Source organism: Triturus cristatus, chromosome 7 (assembly GCF_964204655.1).
Source record: "Triturus cristatus chromosome 7, aTriCri1.1, whole genome shotgun sequence".
Lineage (NCBI taxonomy): Eukaryota > Metazoa > Chordata > Amphibia > Caudata > Salamandridae > Triturus > Triturus cristatus.
In genome coordinates, this window is record NC_140590.1 from 1,495,934,516 (window position 1) to 1,495,952,039 (window position 17,524).

A 17,524-nucleotide genomic window follows, 5' to 3' on the forward strand; every position below is an offset into this window, starting at 1 on the left:
AGGAGAACCCCCCAACGAACCACGAAGCAGCCCGGGGAGGAACGGCGCCCCCGAGGGGGGCCTATACCCAGAGGAACTAGCGGACTGAGAAAGACGTCGCAACCACGAACTGGAACTAGCAAAACTAAAAATCGAAGGAGAGATAAAACTGGCTGAGAAAAAACTGGCAGTGGAACAGTTACGCCTACAAGGAGAACTAGAGGAAAAGAAACGACAGAGAGAACACGAAGAAAAGAAACTCCAACTAGAGCACGATCGTAGCCTAAAAGAAATCGAGCTCCAGGCCAAGAGGGCGGAGGCCCGACCCTCGGAAACCCAACCCATCTCCTCCACCGTGGAACCGAAGGTCCACATCCCCAAAGATGTGGTGAAAGAATACTATAAGAACGACGACATTCAGCAATGGTTCAAGGCCTACGAAGTCGCCATGACCTCCCACCGAGTCCCGCAGAAAGACTGGGGGGCTGGGCTGTGGGGCTGGTTCCTGAGTGAGGGGAGAGATACCCTGCTGGACCTGCCCTCCACCGTGATGAACTCCTACAGTCACATGAAAGAGGCCCTGGTAGCCAGATATGGGCTCACCCCTGAAATGTACCGGCAACGGTTTACAGACTGCAAAAAGATACCCGGTACCACCTGGGTGGAGTACGTGAACTTTTACAGCCGGGCCTTGGACGGATGGATCAAGGGCAGTAAGGTCTCCACCTTTGAGGAGCTGTTCGACCTAATCGCATGGGAACACTTGGCCGCTAATTGCTTCGTAGAGCTGCGCCAGCACCTCCTGGACAGCAAACTCACAGACCCTCGGAAACTGGCCGTCGAGGCTGACCGGTGGGTGAACACCCGGACCTCCCGGGGCCCTGTGGGAGACTACGGTCGCCACAGTCAGGGACCCCCCCGCCAGAGGGGCGGAGGGAACCAAGGCAGGCAAAGGGAGCTCCCGGGGGGATCCCCGCTCAGCCCTCCCAGAGGACAATCTCCGCCCTTTCCAGCTCCGCCTCCGGCCAGCACCGGGCCACCAGGGATGCCGGGACCCCAAGGGAGGATCACATGTTTCCGCTGCCAACAGACCGGACACTATGCCAGTGACCCTCAGTGTCCCCTGTACCAGCGGACCGCCACCACAACCCCGCCGGCTCGACAGATGGCCTCTGTAGCCCTGGGGGAAGAGATGGAAGACTCCGAAGAATGGGAACCAGCCGCCATGGCCTTGGTCGCCCTAGGGGACCGGGAGATGGTCCCCGGAACGCCCCTGCCCGCCAACACGAAGAAGTACCGACAGCAGGTAACGGTCAATGGTCACCGCATCGAGGGGCTCCGGGACATGGGGGCAAGTGTCACGGCGGTCCATTGTCACCTGATTTCCGAGGATCAGATCCTGCCTGACGCCTTTTGCCCCGTCATATCATCAGACAATTCCGAGAGCCTCTGCCGGATGGCCCTAGTCCCCTTCGAATGGGGGGGAGTCACCGGCCAGTTAAAAGTAGCGGTCCGAACCTCCCAGCCCGTGGACTGCCTCCTGGGCAACGACCTGGAGAACTCCCCGTGGGGACAAGTGGAACGAAGGGCCCACCTCGAGATGATGGGCCTACCTGAGTGGGTATGCGCCACCACGCGCTCGATGACTCTCCGGGCGCCTTCCTCCGAGGGGGGAGAGGCCATGCCCCTGAGCACCGCCACCATCCCCGAGATCCAGAATACACCACCAGAGGCCAACGACCCCCTTCTGGACGAACCAACCACTCCCGGCGAAGAATCCGGGCCTTCCGACCCCGAAACCCTGACCAAACTCGGGGACTTACCAGAACTGGCCCCATGGCCCTGCGAAGGGGGCCCCTCCCGTGAAGAGTTCTGCCAAGAACAATCCACCTGCCCGTCCCTCATTGGACCCCGACAACAGGCCGAGGCCCAAGCAGCAGGCGACCGGACTGGCACCCACTGGGTATACTGGGAGAACGGACTGCTGTACAGCGAACAGAAGTCGGCCGAGTTGGGATCGGCCCGAGTACTAGTGGTACCCCTACGCTTCCGAAGCCTTCTCCTGGGCCTGGCCCATGATGTACCCCTGGCCGGACACTTAGGCCAAGATAAGACCTACCAACGACTCGTCACCCACTTCTATTGGCCCAAGATGCGAGCAAATGTGGAGGCCCACTGCAAGTCCTGCCCCACGTGCCAGGCCAGCGGAAAGAGTGGGGGCAAGCGCAAGGCTCCGCTCCAACCCTTCCCCGTCGTCAGTACCCCTTTTGAGAGGGTAGGAATCGACATTGTCGGACCACTGGACCCCAAGACAGCCCAGGGCCACCGGTTCATCCTCGTCCTGGTGGACCATGCCACCCGTTACCCCGAAGCCATCCCTCTCCGCACCGTGACCGCCCCCGTGGTGGGCTGGGCCTTGATGGGGATCTTCTCCCGCATGGGGTTCCCCCGCGAAGTCGTGAGTGACCGGGGTACGAACTTTATCTCCCGATATATGAAGTCCCTCTGGCAGCAGTGCGGAATATCGTACAAATTCACCACCCCGTACCACCCCCAAGGAAACGGCCTAGTCGAGCGCTTTAACAAGACACTGAAAGGGATGATCATGGGCCTCGAGGAACCCCTACGCCGGAGGTGGGACGTCCTCCTCCCATGTCTCCTGTTCGCCTACCGGGAGGTTCCCCAAAAATCCCTGGGATTCAGCCCATTCGAACTGTTATATGGACACCCCGTCCGAGGACCCATGAGCCTGGTCAAGGAGGGGTGGGAAGCAACCCCCCGGGGGACCCCTCCGGACGTGTTCCGATACATCTTGGCGCTCCGCAACCAGACCCGAAAATTCAGGGAACTCGCAGAAGCAAACCTCGAGGCCAGTCAAGAAGAGATGAAGCGCTGGTATGACCAGAATGCTACGCTGGTCGAGTTTCAGCCAGGCCAACAAGTCTGGGTCATGGCCCCGGTGAGACCCTGCGCTCTCCAAGATAAATGGACTGGGCCCTTCAAGGTGATCGAGCGGAAGAGCCAAGTCACATATCTCATCGATGTGCAGTCCCCGCGGAACCCCCTCCGGGTTCTCCACGTGAACCGCCTCAAGCCCCACTTTGTACGGACCGAATTAAGTCTCCTCCTGGCCACCGACGATGGGGCCGAAGAAGACACCGAGCCCCTCCCAGATCCCCTGGGGGCGAAGGAAACCGATGGATTCATGGAGGGGGTGAGACTGTCGACTGCCCTCACAGCTCAACAGACCAACGACTGCCGCCAGCTACTAGGGCAGTTTGCGGATCTCTTCTCCCTGACCCCCGGGGTCACCAGCTGGTGTGTCCACGACGTGGACACCGGAGACAGCCCGCCAGTGAGACATCGGGCCTACCGGGTCCCTGATCGGGTCCGGACCTGCATCCAGACCGAGGTGGCAAAGATGTTAGACCTCGGGGTGATTGAACCCTCCGACAGCCCCTGGGCCAGCCCGGTAGTCCTGGTTCCGAAAGCGACTACCCCGGGTGTTGCCCCCGAGCTGAGATTCTGCGTGGACTACCGAGGCCTCAATGCGGTCACCCGAGCAGACGCTCACCCTATCCCCCGTGCCGACGAACTCATTGACCGCCTTGGGGCCGCCTGCTACCTCAGCACCTTCGACCTGACCAGTGGGTACTGGCAGATTGCCCTCACCGAGGGAGCCAAGGAACGCTCCGCCTTCTCCACCCCGGATGGGCACTACCGCTTTAGAGTGATGCCGTTCGGAATGAAAAATGCCCCGGCCACCTTCCAGCGGCTGGTGAACAGGGTCCTGGCCGGACTAGAAGGGTTCAGCGCAGCATACCTTGACGACATAGCAGTCTTCAGCTCCCAATGGACCGAGCACCTCCAGCACCTCCGTCAAGTCCTGCTGGCTCTACGCCGGGCCGGCCTCACCATCAAAGCTAGCAAATGTCAAATTGGGCACGGCTCCGTAACCTATCTGGGGCACCAGGTGGGGAGTGGACAGGTCGCCCCCCTCCAGCCGAAGATCGACGCCATCTTGTCCTGGGAACCCCCTGCAACCCAAACGGAAGTCCGAGCCTTCCTGGGCCTCACCGGCTACTACCGAAGGTTTATTAAGAACTATGGCAGCATCGCAGGCCCTCTCACAGAACTAACCTCCAAAAAACACCCCAAGAAAATACACTGGACTCCCGCCTGCCAGAAGGCGTTCGACACCCTAAAAGCCGCAATGTGCGCGGCTCCAGTGCTCAAAGCCCCCGACTACGCTCAGGAGTTTGTGGTCCAGACGGACGTCTCGGAACACAGCATCGGGGCAGTCCTCTCACAGTACGACGACAAGGGCATAGATCAGCCCATAGCCTTCATCAGCCGAAGGTTACTGCCCCGGGAAAAGCGGTGGAGCACAATTGAACGAGAGACGTTCGCAGTAGTCTGGGCCCTCAAAAAGCTACGGCCCTACCTGTTCGGAACACACTTCCGAGTGCAAACAGATCATCGACCCCTGCGGTGGTTGATGCAGATGCGAGGGGAGAACCCCAAGCTGCTACGCTGGTCCATCTCTCTCCAGGGGATGGATTTCACTGTGGAACATCGCCCCGGGACTGACCACGCCAACGCGGACGGCCTGTCCCGATTCTTCCGCTTCAGCGAGGTGAACTCCCAAGTGGATGGGTAGTTCTCCCCGCCTTTCAGCTGGGAGGGGCACGTGTGAGACCGGCCTCGTGGCGTGGGCCCTCCCGACCAGCAAGTCACACTACAACCACGCCGAACCTCGTGGGCACGGCCTTCCGGCTTCCATGGACCAACATCCCGAGGGCCGACCAGATCCCCAACACGCATGCCCGGCCGAGGGAGAATGAAACCCCCCCCCCAAACCAGACCGAGAGGCGCCGACTCTGTCACACCTCTGGCCTCTTCCCCGAGGGAGGTTTCGATCGGCCACCAGGCCCCCGGTGAGCGGGCGCCTCTCCTGCTGGGTGTCTGGAGTCCCTCCCGGACACATCTGAACAGATCAAGGGGCTGAGCGACAGGAAACCCCGACACACCGCCCCCCAGGCACCAGACCCCTCTCCGCGAGGACTCCGGACTTCAAAGAGGAGTGGGAGTATAACAAGGGGTGCTGAAGGGACGAGAGTTAGAGAAGACCTGGACTGACGAGAGCCTGCTGACCTGGTCGCGGCTCGATCGCTCACCGAACAGAAGAACGCTAACCGAACTCTGAACCACCTGAGCCCTGCTGACGCCGTCGCGGCTCCCTGAACTCCGAACCATCTGAGCCCTGCTGACGCCGTCGCGGCTCCCCGAACTCTGAACCATCTGAGCCCTGCTGACGCCGTCGCGGCTCCCCGAATTCCGAACCATCTGAGCCCTGCTGACGCCGTCGCGGCTCCCCGAATTCCGAACCATCTGAGCCCTGCTGACGCCGTCGCGGCTCCCTGAACTAAGACCCTCCGGTGCCTGCTGAGTGACTCGCGGCCCGCTCCTCCAAGAGAATCGGCAGAGATTGCCGAGAGAAGCAACATCCCCTCAGCTCGAGGATTGAGAGCTGTGCGCCGGATACCTCGCAGAGACACTGATTCAAAGACTGTCCCGCTACCCCTTTTCCCTCATCACGAGATCGCTGCCGCTTGTGGCATTAATTTTGCACCTGCCTGCCGGATCATAAAGATCCCTGACAACTACCGATAAAAGCTTATTGCCTTATAACGACCTACTGTGTGGTGTCCCTCTATCCGAAGAGAGAGTAAGCGCAGCACGTGCGATCCTAGGTGCGAGACCCTTCCAGGAAGGGCCTCCCTGTTCTTGCTCGGCCTAATTCTGGGAAAGGTGGGCCTCAGGGTGGTCAGGAACCCAATTCCGCAGCCTCCCCGGGGTACGCCTTCCAACACGCACACTTTACCACTGCTAACCACTGTCAAAATGTTTGTGCTCTCTCCTTTCAACATGATACAATTTACATACACCCAATTGGCACACGCACATTTATTTATTAGACCATAGTAATGTAGTATACCACATACCTAGGGCCAGTAAAATGAATGCTACTAGTAGTCCTACAGTACTTATTGTGACACCCACTTAAATAGCCCTTTTAGACCTCGGTCAGGCATACTATTGCAGCATTTGTGTGCAGTTTTAAACTGTTTATTTGAGCTGGCAAAAAACATATTTTGCCAGGGCTAAACCTTCCTTTTTCATACATATTTCACCCTAGGGCATGGCCTAAACAACCTATATGGCATGATGCATTGTATTTAAAAAGTGTGGCAAGTACCTTCACTTTTTACATGTCCAGGTTGTCAACAACTTTCAAATTCATTTCTCACTATTGCAAGGCCTATCTCTCCCTAAGGATAATTTTGGATTACCTTATACATTTATTAAATGATAACTTTTGTTTGAGAGCAGGTAGAAATTTCATTTTTTCTGTCCGAAGAATTATAAATGAAAACCCTCTTTAATGGTGATGTCTGATTTTAAATCATAATTCTGGAAATGCCACTTCTAGAAAGTTGTTGTTTTATAAAAAGTTATGTGGCTCGGCCCGACACCGAAGATGAAATTGGAGATTTATTAGACTTGCGCCCACCCCCCCCATATGTCCCGCAACGATTATACCCGGCGGTACCAGCTGCCCCAGTATCGACCGTTGCCGATCCAGCGGCCCCGGCGCATATGGTGGTGGACTACAGACCATCCTATGACCTCCTTGGTTCACCACTGAGACTGTTCTGATGTGGTGCAAGCATCCATCACTTCAGGCGTGTCTCATGGCAACCCAGTTACAGTCGCAGGCTTTTCCGAATCCAATCCGGCCGTGTGCTACACACAGGTAACAACTAGGCATCTGAGCAGCGACTTCAAATCACAAATCCCAAAAGATCCGCGGAGTCTCTGCATGCAGCCCCTACCGGACCACCCTGCAAGACCTCCGTAATTCTCCTGGGGTACTCATGACCCCTCCAAATCAAAACACAGTTAACTGTTCCAAATGCACCGCCCAAAAGTGTGCGTCAAACAAACAAATTACTCACCGGGTGCACCCAGATACGGACGTTCGTTCTCCGCTGCCAACCTCTTGGGACCAACACGGTCAGCTCCTGGGTTAAGCCCGTAGGACCCCGGTGAAGGGCTACTAGCAGCAGAGGACACCCTGATCGGGAGTGCGGAGTGTAAGCGTTAAAAATTCAGGGAGAAGTAAAAATAAAATCCCTCTTCTCCACCCGCCCGACCAGGACGCCCTCGATCCTACCACCCGACTACGGGGGAGGAAAAAGACCCTATCACGCCAACTGAAGTACTCAAAAATATCCCAAGGGCCACACTTACCAGTGACCCGCAATCATATTCTTAATAATGGTCAGTCGGCAATGGAGAAGGTTCAAAAGCTTTATTGGCCAAAGCAAAACTCTATATAGAGGAGCCTCATCGATCCTCACCCATCAGGTGCGCCGAGGAAGACTGCAGACTCCTTGACAACATCACACTTATATACATAACAGATTCAGCATACAAAGCCATACAAGTGGAAAAGTACCAGTTAGTCCATGGGCTCCTAAATGAGCTCATACAGTGTTAGGTTTCAGTCTTACACAAAGGGTTGCTATCTATACAGAGGAGGTCGGCAGGGTGACTCCCTTTTCGTCTCAGGGCCTGAAGGAATTCGCTTGATACTCCCTACAGCAGATGTGACCTTGGGCCTCGGCCGTAAATACGACTATCCTGTCTCTGGGCTGGTACGAACTAAATCATGAAGATGGTAGGCAGGGGAAACCACGTGATCTGCCACATGGTCTATCGCAAACCAAGATGGCCACAGTATGGTTTTCTGCCCTTTTGTCGTATAAGAGGAAACAAAAGAAAACGCTTCTTCTAGAACATACATATAGGCGTTTATGTGATCAGAATACCGTCGTAGATACATTGTGCTAACTTTACATGGTGCAAATTCACAGAACAAATGATTTTTATCCTTCATTGCAATGCTCAACAGGATCTTTCCTCTACAGCGACGATTATCCTTGATGTCTGGCCTGCTCTTCGCACGACAGCGGAGACCACCTGCAACGCTCTCCCTGCTGCCTTCCCCACCGAGAATAGAACTCTTCAAGCTGTACTTTAGAAAACAACTTTTTCAGCAAGACTAACCTGGTCCCTGTATCCAGCTCGTTCTCTGTTGCGGTCCACCTGAACTTGTGACTTTCACCTGGTCTCGCATGACAAGATAATTGCGAATGGTGCTTTGTGATTATAGGGGTTCTCTACCTTAAACCTTTGAAATTGCATTTATTTGAATTGTAATTTTGCATTTTTGTGTCAAATAATTTATTATATTTTACTTTATTTTCCAAATTGGTGTGGGATTATCCTTGTGTTGTGTTTTCAATTTATTATTGTATGAGTGTTGCTTGAATACTTTACACATTGATGCAAAGTTAAGCCTGACTACTTTTATGCCAAGCTACCATGGGGTTAAGCACAAGTTAATTTAGTGACTTTTTATAGTTCACCTTGACAAGGATTGTGGATGTTCTTTGAGATGGGCTGTACAAATTGGTGGGCATAGGTGATGAAGGGATGCTGATTCTTTTACTTCTCTTTTACTCCTTTGATGCAGTTGACCATTCCATCTATTTGGATAGAGGAAAAATGTTGTCCATAATTGAGACAGTTCTAAATTGAATTAATGCCTTCCTTTGTTGAAAATCACAATCTGTAATTCTGCAAGGATTCACCTGTCAAAAAATACTTATATGATGGTGGTCCCTGAGGGACTGATATTTCCCCTCTGATGTTTCATCTCCATATGTGCCCCTCAGCATATGCATTGCAAACATTTGGTATTTGACTTGTGTTAGACCTGTTAGCCTTAGGGTTGTCGTCCCCCAAACCTTTTGCCTTCCCCCTCCATTTTTTTTGCTTATTTCAATTTTTGCTGGCCTTAGAAATCTGTGCACCTTACCACTGCTAACCAGTGCTGAAGTGCATGTGTTCATTCCTTAAAACATGTTAACATTGGTTTATCCCCAATTGGAATATTGAATTCATTTATAAGTCCCTAGTAAAGTGGTACTACATGTTTCTAGGGCCTGTAAATTAAATGCTACAAGTGGGCCTGCAACACCTAGTGTGCCCGCCACTAATGTAACCCTTACAATATGTTTCTGGCCTGCCATTGCAACCTGTGTGTGCAGTTTTAACCTGCAGTTTCAACATGGCAAAATAAAACCACGAAACACAAGAAGATGATGGAGAGAGCGCTGAAAGTTTTCCAACACTCACCCCCAGTCACTATTAGATCTGGGTTGAATCCATCATCGTTCTTTTGCTCAGTTCACCACCCCAGTTCAGACCCAGCCATATGCAAATCAGTCTTGATCCTGTTCCTCGTGGGAACAGTCCAGCCCGAACTGCTAAGCCAGGTCTTCCCTGAACCGGAAACAAGCCTCCTGGGCTCAATCCTTCCTTTTTAATAAATATGTCACCCCTAGGGCAGGCCCTGAACAGCCCAGAGGGCAGCTTGCAGTTTATTTAAAATTTGGACTGGTACTTTTTTGTTTGGTAGTAACAAACTCTTAAATTCATTATCTCTACTGCAAGGCCTACCTCTCCTAAAACATTACATTTAACATTGAATTTAGCTTATTACCTTTAATAAGCTGTAACTTCCAAATGGGAACAGATAACCAGTTCATGTTTGATGTCTTTGGAATTGTAATTAAAAATAATCTCTTATGGTGAAGTCAGATTTCAAATGACTGTTTTGAAAATGCCACTTTAAATAGTTGGAATTTTCTTGCCTTAAGCATTTTGTACTTTCAGCCTGTCTCTAGGTCACAAATTGGGTTTTGTGTATTCCTCCTAGACAGCCACATTTTATAGAGAGCTTAGCTGTGCCTGGATGGGCCATCACTGACAGGATGGGAGGGCGAAGCTGGACACATCCCTATTTACACTTGAATAGGCTGTGTCCTGCCTCCACACAAAGGGCTGCATACCCCATGTAGTTAGTCTGGAGCCAGGGCAAGGAAGGCAGGGCACCTGTTCACTTTAATTGGAACCCTCTGGATGCTTCTCCCACTTTGAAAGGCAGAATTGGATATAAATATTAGACCTCTGACACCAACCCTTCAGTACACTACTGGACCTGTGGAAGACTGCCAGGAAGAAGGACTACTGTGCTGCTGAAAAGACTGCCACTCTGTTGGACTGCTGCCCTAAAGGAATGCTGCCTGCTGTGCTGACCTACTGCCTGCTGCATCTTTCCTGGATGGGTATTACTGGACCTGCAACCTGAACCCAGGACCACCAGAATTACTCCAATGGCTCACCTCTTGTAACAAGTACCTGTACTCTACAACTGTGAGTTCTACCCTCCCAAATGGTGCTACTCCAGTCCTGGACCCTTGGACTTGGATCTGAAGGTGCTCTTCAAGGCCATCTGTGGATCCAGCAGGACTCACGCATCTCCTCTGCTGCATGGCACAAACTCAATCAGAAGCATTGCATTGCCTCCGCTGAAAGGATTCTCTCAGCGCAAGGACCCTGCATTGATCTCATAGCCCGTATCAGGACCACTGCTGTGTGAAGATTCACCAATGCAGGCCCTCGCATCACAAATCTTTCGTCAACGGCAGGCTCAATGATGATGCAGGATTTTGAATCACAGCCTCACAGCTCTTCAGAAGAGACGTATAGTCTTGACCGTGCAACACATCCTCAACTCAGAACTTCGCATTGTAAGCCCTTATCAACGGGACATGCAGCGCTGATGCAGGACCTCACCTCGAAGCTCCGTAACTGCTTAGAACTGACACATTGCCTCAGCTGCGCAAAACATCTTTGACGCAGCCAGGATTTAAGGTACTCTGTTCATTGGGCCAAACTGGGTCTCTGTAGTGCTAGAGACACTCTTGTGGTCTGAAACCCTGTGATGACCTTTTACTTCCATTATTTTAATTGACTTTGGTGTCTTATTTTATTCTAGCCTGAATGTACAACATCCTGTATATTCCTTGTTTATCTAAACGTTTATTTCTTGTAATATTGATGTCTTTCAGTGGAAGCTGTCATGGAGTAGGACAGCCTTGCCAAGAACAGAACGTGTGGGATGTGCATTTGAAAGCATGAGAGAGAGAGGTGTGGAATGTACTTTTTGGTCTCGAAGTGCAGTGTTATGAGCAGTGGTGCACAAATGCACACTGTGTTGTACATTGTGAGACAAAGTATGTGATGCTATAAGCAGTGTTGCACAAATGTGCACTGCGTTGTACATTGAGAGATGAAGTATGTGATGCTATAAGCAGTGGTGCACAAATGTGCACTGTGTGGTACCCTGGGAAGAATTATTGATTTCTTACTATTGGCTTTGACGTGGCCTCATGTCATCCTGAATTCTGACTCTGCCTGGCTTGAGCTTTATCTGCGCGCACAGACACGCTTGCAAGTTGTTTGGGTTAATCACGTTCAAGGATTGTTTTTGTGAGGGCTTGATTAATGTACCCTGGAAGGCTTTTGTGAACTTCATTAAGTTAAAGGCTAGAACGTGCGAGAATGTAGAGGGGACCTGGGAACTTCCTGCCATGGAATGCTTGCTTGGAAGCTGGCCAGTCCCAGTAAGTTTCCTTTTGCAGGGAGGAAGACTCTTGAACTTACTAGTGTGTGTTTGAGACTATAAAGCTGAGGGTTGTTGACTTAGAAACAGGGATTTTGGAATCTGAATGGGGTCAGATGCATCTACTTCAGTACAGCGGAACCCTGGTTGCTGAGGCTCTTATCTCTGGCTGTTAAATCCCCAGGTCAGGAGTGGGCTAAGATGCAGTGCTTGCACCAGGTGAAGTGGCGAGTTTTGATTATTGCCATTGTGATGAGTGGTTCCAGTGCCTGTGGTCATTTGAGATGTTGAGTTCTGATTATTGCCATTTTGATGTGTGGCCAGTGGCTTTGATAATTTTGGTGTTTTCTTTGTGATGTGTAAATGAGTCATGTGCACATCCAAAGTAATCGTTTAAAGAATTCAGCGTATATATCTTTCGTCTCTCTTGCAGGACATCCAGTATATTTTCTTGAGTGTTATCTCATATTATTTGCTGTTGTTTATTCATTAGTATTATTCATGCATTTAACGGTTGCATCTATCAAGTGTATTAATATTGCTTGCATATAAATATATATCTCCATGTGTATTTGAATGTGATTCATTTTGGCATCTGGGAAATCCTTTTTGTTAGCGAGCATTGCATAAATAAACCCCAAGCCTTATTCTAAAAAGGGAGTCTTTGCATTTTGTAAAATAAAACCCTTTTCTAGGTGTTATTGTGTTTTATGTTTTGCTTCGCCATGTTTGAGCCACCGTACAATGCACTCCTGTGTTTTCCCTAGCTCTGATGCTAAAAATAGCTGCCTAGCGCAAACACAGACAGACTTTCGCCATGGATGATTGTTTATGTGCTGGAAGATGTTCCTTCCTGCACATAAACAATCAATAATGGTGATTTGCTACTTCCATGTGTGCTGCATTCTGCAGCACACAAGGAAGTAGCATATTGCCATTATTTATGATTGGTTTTGTGCATAAAAGGACACCTTTAAGCAAAATAAAATCATCAATGGTGTTTTGGTCTTTCAATGTGTGCTGCATTCTGCAGCACAAATAGCAAAAGAAAAACACAAGGAGAAATAAAAGTATTTTTCCTAGTTGTTGCATGGTGTTAGTTTTTGGTGCTGCCTCAGGTTTACAGATCTTTGTAAACCTTGGGCAGCGTCAAAATGTAATCGGTGTTTCGGTGGAACGGCCACAGTAACACCCATCGCACACCCCTTTTATGCAGGGTACCTGTGTGAAGGGGTAGCATATTTACAAAGCGGCGTCAAGCCGCAAAAAGTGGCTTAATACCACATTTGTAAGGATGGAGCAAGGTATTGCGCCACCTGAAAGTCGGTAAAAGTGACGTTCTGGTGGCGCATTTACCCTGTACATATGCCCCTAAATTTTGAGCTGGAAAGTATATTTCAAATAATCAAAGGCTCCGGGGACGCTATCAAGCAGCCTCTGCTGCTGCCGTGAGGTGAACGGCCGAAATCCTGCATTCCTGGCCGGGAGGGGAACGGCCAAACGCCAACGTCCAGCAGCCCTTGCGTCCTAGCACCCGTGACGCTACTATAGTGCCTGGAGGCGCGATATAACCACCGCTGCCCTCCTGCAGCGTAGGACGTGCGCGGACGTGCCCGGGCTGTGCACGGGCAAAGTTCGGGCCAAGGGAGGGCCCGTCCATGCCCATCAGGGGCAGGAAGAGGCAGGGCTGGGTCACCCCCTTTTTGCTTGCTGATCCAGATGGGGAGCCGATGCTGAGATGTCGTGGAAACTAGCATGCACCCCGTAAGTACTGTTCACATCCCACTGTATTTGACTGAACGACCAAAGCTACTACTGATACTCTTTGGTTGAAATAGTTGGCTTTATTTCGCATATGCAATAATTCCTCCTTTTCATTGTCACACTAGAGTTACTGCTCGTAAGGAAATACCACATTGAGACAAAGCTGTAGTACTGATGCTGGGTGTACTGTATGGTGTACTGTTTGTCGGAAGGCGGCACATTGTCAGACCAGGAGCGGTCAGCCATGGGTAAAAGAAAGCTACCAGGTGGTAGTGGGGATGGGGTAGGCTGGAGGAAACGGTTTAAATCGGGGTAGTAGGGGTAAAAAGGCAAGGAAACTCCAATTGCATTCAGGTAGTAATTGTTTATTAGATCGAATTGATACTTTAATAGAGGAGTGTGAGGGCATTTTGAAGTCTGTACCAACTACACAGCCCTCTTACATTACATCTCCCCCCAGTTTGTCCCCCCAGATAAATTACGCAACTCCGGTCATCCCTGCAATGTTCCACAAAACACTAAAAAAGAAAATGCCCGATAAGAAGGAAGATGGAGAGGGGGTTAATGGGGACATAGCTATCATAGAACATATTGTTCCAGTGGTACATTGTTCAAACAGATTTTTGCTATTACTAGACATTCACGACAACGAAATAGGTGAAGAAGAAGGATCACAAACAATACAGATGACACAGACCTCGCTAGGTCAGGAAAAGGATGTAGGGACAGGCATGACTATGGAACACCAAGACATGGCACAGCAAGTTATTTCATTGAGGCAGGAAGTAGGATTAATGAGAAGTCAGATAGAGGAACTAATGGCGCTGTTTAAGCTATTGACATCTCCCCCAGCTCATACTGGAGAAGCAAGGGAGAGTTTAAAGGCAGAAACCTATGGAACACCTAGGACTACATCGGTCACTGCCACCCAAGTAACAAAATCCCCCGCTAAAGGGCCATTATCCATATTGGGAGGGCCCAGGATTTATAATACGAGACCACCTCCACCAAAGACTAGACCTACTCCACACCCCACTGCTAGTTGTACCGATAAGCCCTATAAAGCAGCGCTCATGGGGGCCCTGACACAGCATAACGAAAAGGTTGTAGCAAACCCTATTCAGACAGAGATCGGGCAGAGACACACGAAATTAGCACACCACTTAGCAGATCAACCCAAAAGCCACAAACGTACCAAAACTTGATGTAAGTAAAAGCATAGAAAACGAGGATTCCCTAATAAATTAAACCATTCACTGGATACGACATATCAGGGGATGCCAATCGGTAATAGGAGAAGATATAGCAAAAGCACGTAGGTTGTTCTCATTGGCTAACCATCTAGATTGCATTGAGCCTACGATGACTAGGGCAGATCTAGCAGAGAATTTATGTGCTCTAGAGTTTCGTACCTGCCCGCCGGGTCAGTCAGCCATTCAGTTTAGACGCTCCCCTCTGAGTAGTGAGAATGCCTGCTCTCACACCCACAAACTACTTAGCATGCAGGGAAGCTCTACCTTAGAAAATATAGATTGACTAGGGGCAGAATTGCCTTTTTGGCGGCACGTACATCAAATAGCTAACTTTACCCAAAGGGATAGTATGACAGGTAGAGAACATTTAATTATAGAGCTAGGTCAAATCCCTGAAGCTGTATTTATGCCAAGTAGAGAAAACGATGGTCCAGGACAGGAGGGTAGCCCAATGTTGGAGGTCCCAGATAGTCATTTGGATGATTGCACAGTACCTCTAAGGAGAACCCTGTTGTCCTGGAACATCACATGATTAGGTTCCAAACTGGGATCCCCAGTGTTAGAGTCGGGGATCTCTGGTTGGCGCAAGGTTGCCCTTGTGTCAAGCAGGAACCCTCTCCTCCACGTCAGGGCGCAGGATAACCCCTCGCGAATGACCCTTGCTCACCCTCTAGGTGCGTGGCGTGAGCAGCCAAGGCGATTCCTCAGGCGTTGTTGGTTAAGCACTTACAATCGTACACACAGTAAATACATCAATCCCCCCAGAAACGGACACCAGACTTGGATATATATAAAAATACGATTCTTTATGTAAAAATAAGGTATATATATCTCAACAGACTTATCACAAGACCAATAACGTTTTCGCTAGGCCACCAGGTTATACAGCAGGCAAATGTTCTTGGTTCGTAGTTTCCTTACTCGTAGTTCCAGTACTCACAGAGATCGGTTCCTGCGAACGGGGAAATAAGGCGTTGCGGGCCCCGAGCCCGATACTGGACTCCTTTCGTGATTAGGAGAGTCGGCACAGGTCGGTGCGACTCTCAGCTTGGGAAGTGTTCTTGGGTCCTCAATCAGCAGGTGTGGGCACGTAGGCAGGCGCGGCCAGCGACCCTTTAGCACGGCGGTGCAGGAGGGTCTCCACAGCGGGGGCGGCGCGGCCTGAGATGTCCGGGGATAGCGAAGCGGGGTCGCAGGGCACGGTCAGTGCAGCTGGATGACCCGGCGTAGATCACAGTCGTCGGACGGCTTCCGGCAGGAGGGGTGATAGCGCGTTCAGCGCACTCCAATGGCAGGCGGTGACAGGGATGCAGGCGGCCTGGCCCGGGAACAGAGAGCGGCTCTGGACGGAGCGGGGCTCTCACGGGTTTGAGGCAGGCGAGCTTCTGGGTGTCACGGCCCTAGGAGGGGCGATGAGGGGCGCAGTCTCTTTTCCAGCGGGATGCACACACGGCTCGGATTTGGAGGACGAGCAAGAAGCACAAAGAACCCACTGTTCCTGGGGTTCAGTTCAGGGGGCAAGCTCAGATCAAGCCCTTGGAGAATGTTCAAGCACAAAGTAGCAAAGTCTTTTCAGTAAGTCTCTTCCTCTCCTCTCTCAGCAAGGCAAGCAGCAGGCCAGCTCCTCCGGCGTCTTCTTCTCCTTCTAGTCGGGCAGAGGTTCTTTGTGGTAAACAGGATTCTGATTTCTTAGGAGTCAGGCTCCTACTTTTATACCATGATTCTTTTGTTCTTTAGCGCCAGGGGGCCTAGGCCTGGCTCAGTCCAGTTCTGGAGCACTTTGTTATGGTGACTCTGCTCTTTCCTTTCAGCAGCAGGGCAGAGACATCAGCCGCCCCACAGGGGGTGGCGCCGGCTTTGTGGTGGCAGAGCACAGGTCTGTTCAAGAGTCAAGGTGTACTCCTCCCACCCATCCAGGTGTAATCTCTCTACCCACCACCTGGCAGCCAACCTGTCTCTGGGGATTCCCCAACCCTGCTCCTTACTGTTGCTGGGCAGAACACACACACATACAGCAGAGGCGGACTGAGATGGTCAGGTCAGTAAATACTAACTTTCTAAAAGTAGTATTTACAAACCCAGGATATCAAAATAAACTTGACTACAAGAAGTATTTTATCATCCTGAGTTCAGGCATCCTAAACTTGACACTTCTACCATGCTCTCTGAGTCCACTGGGGTCACAGCGTTGGCGTGATCCCAGCAGCCCATTCTGGCCTATGGAGAGCAGGTAGCCTTCAATAGTGAAAAACGACAAGGGCTGTAATTCACTACTAAGACATGCCACACACACCAGGGCATGTCTTACCTTATGCCTACAATGCACCCTGCCCTTGGGCCTACCAGAGGGGTGGCTAATATGTAGGTAAGGGAAGGTTTAGGGACTGGCAAGTGGGGGCACTTGCGCAGTCAGCGCGACGGTCCCGGACCGCGCACAGGGTCTGCGGTGGCAGACCCTAGACACACTTTACAAGGCCGCTTCCGTGGGTGGCGCAACCAGCGCTGCAAGCCCACCAGCAGCATTGGCATTCACGAGCCCTGGCACCCCTGGTGCACTTTACTGGGGACTGACAGTGAATCCAATAAACCAATCGTGGACATCAATTACAGGTACACTTTACCTAGGGAGCACTTGCACTGCGGCACGGATTAGCCGTGGCGCAGTGCCCTGAGCGGACAACACCAGCAAAACAATCGAGGCACACCATCAAAAAGTGGAAGGGAAACTCACGCCAAGGTGCCAGGTCTAACACGTGTCCCCTCCAGCTGAAATGTGGGGGGAACTACCCTTGCCCAGGGGGTTCCTCGTCACTAAGGCGGAAATACCTGGACAGACCGTCAGCGTTGGCGTGATCTGTACCAGGACGGTGTTCCACCGTAAAGTCCATACCCTGTAGGGAGATGGACAACCTCAACAGCTTCGGGTTTT

General features: G+C 51.3%; 1 long non-coding RNA gene across 1 annotated transcript in view; it reads left to right on the top strand.

The window, feature by feature from the left end:
- Positions 1-13,186: 13,186 nt before the first annotated feature.
- The window catches only part of LOC146812249 (uncharacterized), a 60,862-nt gene continuing 56,524 nt past the window's right edge, over positions 13,187-17,524 (top strand). The window contains exon 1 of the long non-coding RNA XR_014965886.1: positions 13,187-13,342. This is a non-coding gene — a long non-coding RNA (uncharacterized LOC146812249). The remainder of the gene's footprint in view (positions 13,343-17,524) is intronic.